We start from the raw sequence: 6,415 nt of genomic DNA, 5'->3' as shown, positions 1-6,415 counted from the left end.
AGTACAAACCCTAAAATGTAATCAAAATCATCTATAATTGTTTTGAATACAAGTTACAATTTGAACACATATTTATTCTGAAAATAAAACATCCAGAGGTTGCTCTTGGTGCTCTGTGCTTGAGACACCTTCCCCCTGTAATGTATGGAAGGAGAAAATGCTACCTTCAGTTACTTCTCCACTAACACACACTGACTGTATCAGCAATAATATGCCTCTGATTACTGTCATTCATCAAACCATTTTCAGTAACAGAAGAGAAATTAACTTTTCTAAACAAATTAACTGATGCTTCTTTTTTTCAGTTAGATATAATAACTGATTCAGAGCAGGGGAGTGTACAGTGACACATGCTGAAGTGACAATTTTAGATAAAGACCCTTCGGCAGGTCATGGGTGTCTCATGAACACACCTTTAAAACCCAGGGCACACAGAGATCCTTTCTGTGTCCCTGACACCAACACATGCAAATTCTTCCTCTCAGTCGGAAAGAAACTGTCTTGCAAATCATGTAAAATTCAGACCAAGAGATTTTGAGTATGTTTTAGTGATCAGACTTCATATTTCCTGAGGAGCTAGAGGAGTGCAGTGGGCCAGACAGCAGTGCCTTGGGAGCTTCCATGCTTTCTGCTGTGGGACAGAGCTGCCAAAAGTGTTTTTGTGCCACACTTTTTTTGGCTTCCTTCTCTCTAGTCACAACTGAATTTGGTCTTGGTTAATGCTGTAGGTTGCTTAGATTAATTTGAATCCACATTTTTTTCTGCTCCCATTTCTCCCCTTCCTGCTGGCCACTTTCAGAAGAAAACTGCATGAAGTGAAAGGACCTGAAGGACATTTCTTCACCTAAAGTCCTGGTGAACTAGAAATTTATTTGAAAAGCTCCAATGAAGATACTTGCTGTGTCACAGGGAGAAAGATAACTGAAGGAGGACTGTGGCTATCTGCAGGTGACAAACACTGCTGAGGATCCCCTGTTGTCTTGCATCACTTCTGTTTAAATGGTGCTAGTCATTTCATGTCCCAAAAGCTCACCATTCAGGACCAAACTCTTTAGCCAGGCTCTTTTTTCTTTTAATTTTATTTTTAATTTTAGGGGTTTTTTTAAATTTTGGTTTTTTTCTTTTCTTTTGTCTGTTTTTTTGTTTCCTTTTTTTTGTGTGATTCTAGATTTGCTTTGAGTTGGTCCATTCAGTTATCTCCCATATTGTCAGAAGAAAAGTCTCACAGAGCTTTAATGTAAATAATGAGGACAAAATCCCATTTTTAATCTCTATAGCAAAACTTTCTTCTTTCTTATATGAATTGTGATTCAGGGAGTTAAAATGATAAAGAAGGCAAAGGCATGAACCTGTTCTATGCAGGCTCCAATTAATATCACTAAAATAGCTTAAGAGGAACCTATTTACTGTATTGCTGACAGGAACATCTTCCTTGACTAGAAAAACGAGTTAGCACCTTTAAAAAGGATGTGTGGAATATGCAAAAAGCATTTTCAAATCTGTGTCAGTGTTTCTGCAGCTGACATCCTCCTACAGCAGCATTAAAGCAGTGTCCAAAAAGCACTTTTTGTATTTCTGCTTTTAGTAAGAGGAGGGAATTCCACTCATCCACAGGGAAACTCTTCTACCCATTGACAGAGATGGCCTTCCAAATCAGCAGGTCATACTACTCAATATACCATAAATGATTGACCAATAATTTTTATTTCTTATTAGGAAATTTACTTTCTCTTCAGGTTTTCTTAATACAGAGCTATTAAATAACAGCCAGGTCCTAACTATCACTAATCAATACCACTTACAACACTAAAATTGTAGCCCTTGGTTCTTGTCAATTAGAAAATCTGACGTAAAATACCTAAACTGCCTTGGAAAATGCAATTCTCACCATCACATTAAATTTCATTTACTTCCTTGACATATTTCCAAAGGCTGCTGTCTGGTAAGCTAAAGACAATCTTGCTTCACAACTGAAAAAATTACTTGTTTTTACTGTAGCTGAAGAAACCAGCTAGACTAATCCTCCTTTCTATTTCTTACCTAATTATCTTTTACATCTTCCTGAGAGCCTTTTCTTTTGCCTCAGCAGGGCAAAGCAACACTAGTAAAAATGAAAATCATGCCCTTTACATTTTGGCCTCAATACCATTAAATCCTCACACTTACTCACTAATAACCACCATCAGTTGTTTTGTGTATAATTATTTATGATACATGCTCAGAGCACGCCAATTTTCTATCTACACAGAGGCTTAAGATTGGAAAAAATTACAATTATGTGGAATTTTAGGACAATAAAGAATAAATATCTGTAAATATGTATTTTGCTTATTAACCCATAACAGGACTTTTCTCCACATAGTGATATTACTTCTCTTATCTAAATAATTACGCATCTTAACTATGTGTACCACCTTGACCAAAGGACTGCACTTAAACATCTATTTTCCTGTTTTCTATTGTGTATATTCTAGAACACTCACTGACAAAATCAGGGGAAAGAGCATGGCTTGTAATAATGTGCAGATAAAAGAAAACTGAAATTACTGAGCCAGGGTTGTTTCTCTTTATCCATCTTTGGCATTTTTCAGAACAGGATACCTATTGCATTCATAGCATCAATTCAGATGTGCTCACATTAGTGCATCACCACACAGAGATTGTCCTATTAAAAGAGAAATGTTGAGCAGGATTATTACAGCCGCACATATTCATTTTAAGAAATAAACAACCCTGATGCTGCTGCTTTAAAATGTGTCCCTTATGGCAATAATCTTAAATTCACTAAACCACAATGGGCGTTTTCAGGAATGATTCTATTTCAAGTTCAAAGAGAAAGATAATGCACATAGAAACATGCTTCGGGAGTGAATTACATTCATGCCAACTACATAATATTCTCAGCAAAATATGCTCCTCTCTCTCCACCCGAAGTCACCTGAAATACATTTCCTCAAAGTTTTAGGGAAAGAGAACTTCCTAGGGAAGAGAACTTTAATTTTCAATTATTTTTTACACTGCATTTGAGGAATGTGTCAGGAGCTTACAATGAACCCTTGTGCTCCCTGGGCTTTGACTAGTACCAGATTTTGTTTGGGTTAGTTTGCACTGGATTTCAATGACACAATAGCAAAAGTCAGGGGAACTTCAAAGCTCCTGAACACTGGTTTAAACCTTTGTTACCAGTTCTGTCCATCCAAAGGCTACACAGAGATAACTGTCAGCCCACTTGTCTCCTTGTAATACAAGACAAGAAGCCTTATCTATTAGTCCTGGCAGCTGTTCTACAATTCAGTAATTGAGCCCAACTCCATAATCAATCAAGCCTCAGTGTACAGAAGGCTATCTTTGTACATGCTCAGTGTCCCACAAAACCTCATTAACATCTGTTTTAACAAAAAGCAACTGTAAAGAAAATAATGTATTTTTAAGGTTGAAGAGCAGTGGATGAGCAAAGAGGAAACTGAATTTTGTTTGTTCCAGTCTTTGCCTTGGCTTTCTGAGAAAGAACAAACCTACCAACTTTAGCTTTATATTTTGTTCAGTGGAAATAGCTGTACCTTGTTAGAAGGTTACAATATAAATAAATTTTCTTGATTTTGAACTACTATGGATCTTGAACTATAAGCTATTCAAAAAGAACAAACAAAACACAGAGTTGGGGGAATTTTCTACTATGCCAAAAATGAGATTGATTGCACAAAGCTGTTTTTTAAGAACAGCAGCACCTGTTCTTTATAGTCAAGATCTTACAGATGGAAATTAGAGCTTACAGATGGAAATTAGAGACCAAGCCAAGAACAGACACCTTGTGGTTGGGGTCTACTACACATTACCTGATCAAGGAGAGGAGGCTGGTGAAGAGCTCTTTCTTCAGCTTCAGGAAGAATCATATTTCAGGCCACAATCCCAACAGAAGACTTCAGCCACATGGATGTTTGCTGGGAAAATGGTTTAGCCAACTGCAAGCAGTCCAGGTAAATACAGGAGAGCATTGAGGGTAAGTTTCGAGTCCAGATGATGAAGACAGACCAAAAGAAAAGCATTTCTTGACTTGTTTCTCACTAATAGTACGGAATTTATGAGACAACAAAACTGGAGGTAGCCTGGGCTGCAGCAATCAGGATCTGAAGGAATTTCCAGTGTTGAGGTGTACAGGTCATGTAACAAGTAGAATGATCACCCTAAACTAACTATGGCATACAATGCAGTTTGAAAGAAGAGGGGAAGTTAGCAAGATACAGGTGGCAGGAAACATGAGGAAGAAACGTGAATGGCTTGGACAGTCTGCAAAGGAAGAAAGGAAAGAAGCAGATTCAAAAAGAAAATAGGAAGTGATGGTGCACAGACAATTTAGGGCTGTATCTCAGAAGTAAACTGCAGAAAACCTGTAGGGATTTCAAAAAGAAAAGGGGTGGTTTTGAACTGGATTTTTCACCTGAGGAGTTGCTTCAAGGGGATCTGTTTCTGTTCTTAGTCCAGGGAGTGAGATGGATTGCAGAGTTCTGCAGGTAAGATTACAGAGGAGTTACAAGATGAAAAAAGGGAATTAAATGGAAAGTAAAGACAAACAGGCCACAAGATTTCAACCTGCTTGGACAGTGCACTCAGAGAGGTATGCTGACAATGGGAACAGAACCACAGTCTGGGATCCAGGACCCCACTGCTCTGAGAGGACTCCTTGACTTCTGTGCCACACAATATTCTTCTCTCTAAATGGGAGAGACACAGATTTGTCACATTCAAAGGGTTGTGATCAACAGCTTGATGATCCCTAGTGGAGAGCAGGGACAAGCAGATCCCTTCAGCATTGTTGTGTGAACTGGCCCTGTTAAACACCCTTGTCAGTGCCATGGACAGTGGGACCAGAGCACCCTCAGCAAATCTGCTGACACCAAGCTGTGTAATGTGATGGACACACTGCAGGGAGGGGATGTCACCCAGAGGGACCTTGACAGGCCCTGTCACCACACAGGACCTTGAGTGTGGTGAGTTGGCACCACAGGGCCAAGTGCAAAGCCCTGCACCTGGGTCAGTGCCATTCCAAGTACAACATAAACACAGGCTGGGCAGGAAATGGATTAAGAGCAGTACTTAGAAGTACTTGGGATGCTGGATAATGAAAAGTTTAATATGACCCAGCAACATGCACTGGTGGCCCTGAAAGCCAAACACTTCCTGTGCTGCGTTGAAAGACTGTGGGGAGCTGGTCAAGGGAGATGATTCTGCCTCCCTGCTTCACTTGCATGGAGCATTATCCCCCCACCTGGATTGCTGTGTCCAGCTCTAGAGCCTTCAGCATAAGAAAGGCACACATACCCAAGCAGAACCTGAGGAAAGATACAAAAATATCCAGGGAGCTGGAGCACCGCCCTTGTGAGGACAGGCTCAGAGAGCTAGGATTGTTCAACCCAGAGAAGAGAAGGCTCCAGGGGGACCTTAAAGTAGCCTCCCAGGGGTGGCTGCAGAATAGCTGAAGAGGAACTTTTTACCAGAGAGTCCTGTGATAAGAAAAGGGGTAAGGGTTTTAAACTGAAAGAAGGTTCAGATTAGATATTGGAAAGAAATTGTTTACTATGCAGGTGGTGAAGCACTGGAACAGGCTCTCTGGATATGCTGTGGCTGCCCCATCCCTAGAAGTGTTCAAGGCCAGTCTGGATGGAGCTTGGAACAACTTAATGCCCACAGCAGGCAGGATTTGAACTAGGTGATGTGTAAGGGCCCTTTCCACTCAGATACTCTGATTCAAAGACTTTTCACAGCTTATATAAGCAGCTTATATGGTTTGTAGGGAGTTATTTTTTAGAGACAGAGAGTAATTGCATTTTGCAGCTTTACTTCACAAAAAAAGTTTGTTTTCCACAGGTGTTCAATCAAGCACAGAATAAAGAAATAGTGAGAACTAAAACTAAAATAAAGAAAGAAGCAGAAACAGGAGCTTTCTGCCTTGGAAGGAAAGTGTGTGCAGAGTTTCAACTTACATGACAGCTTACCATGTAACCTTATCAAAAATCCTTGGAACTGTCCCTTTGACTTGAGGGAAGTTCTTTTCACACTATGTTAATTACTGTTGCTATGGCTAGTTAGGAAAAAATTGTTACCTCTTTGTCTAATGGCCAAAACAAATTAACTTATTAATGTGTCAGAATCTGAATGCTTCCAATGTATTGGTGCCTGTATAGATAACATGAAACTTAAAACAGAAACAAGCTTATTTTTTCCATTTGTATTCTCATTCTTTCCCACATAACAGAGTGACCTGTAAAGGTGTCATTCATCTGGACTTCAGCAAAGCCTGTGACAGCATCCCCCACAACATCCTTCTCTTTAAATTGGAAATGGAGTTGATGAGTGGGCTGCTAGATTGCTAAAAGGTGGTTGGATGGCCATGTCTAGAGGGTGGTAGTCAATGGGA

This window comes from Cinclus cinclus, chromosome Z, assembly GCF_963662255.1.
Source record: "Cinclus cinclus chromosome Z, bCinCin1.1, whole genome shotgun sequence".
In the NCBI taxonomy this organism is placed as follows: Eukaryota; Metazoa; Chordata; class Aves; order Passeriformes; family Cinclidae; genus Cinclus; species Cinclus cinclus.
This window is presented reverse-complemented; position numbering follows the sequence as displayed.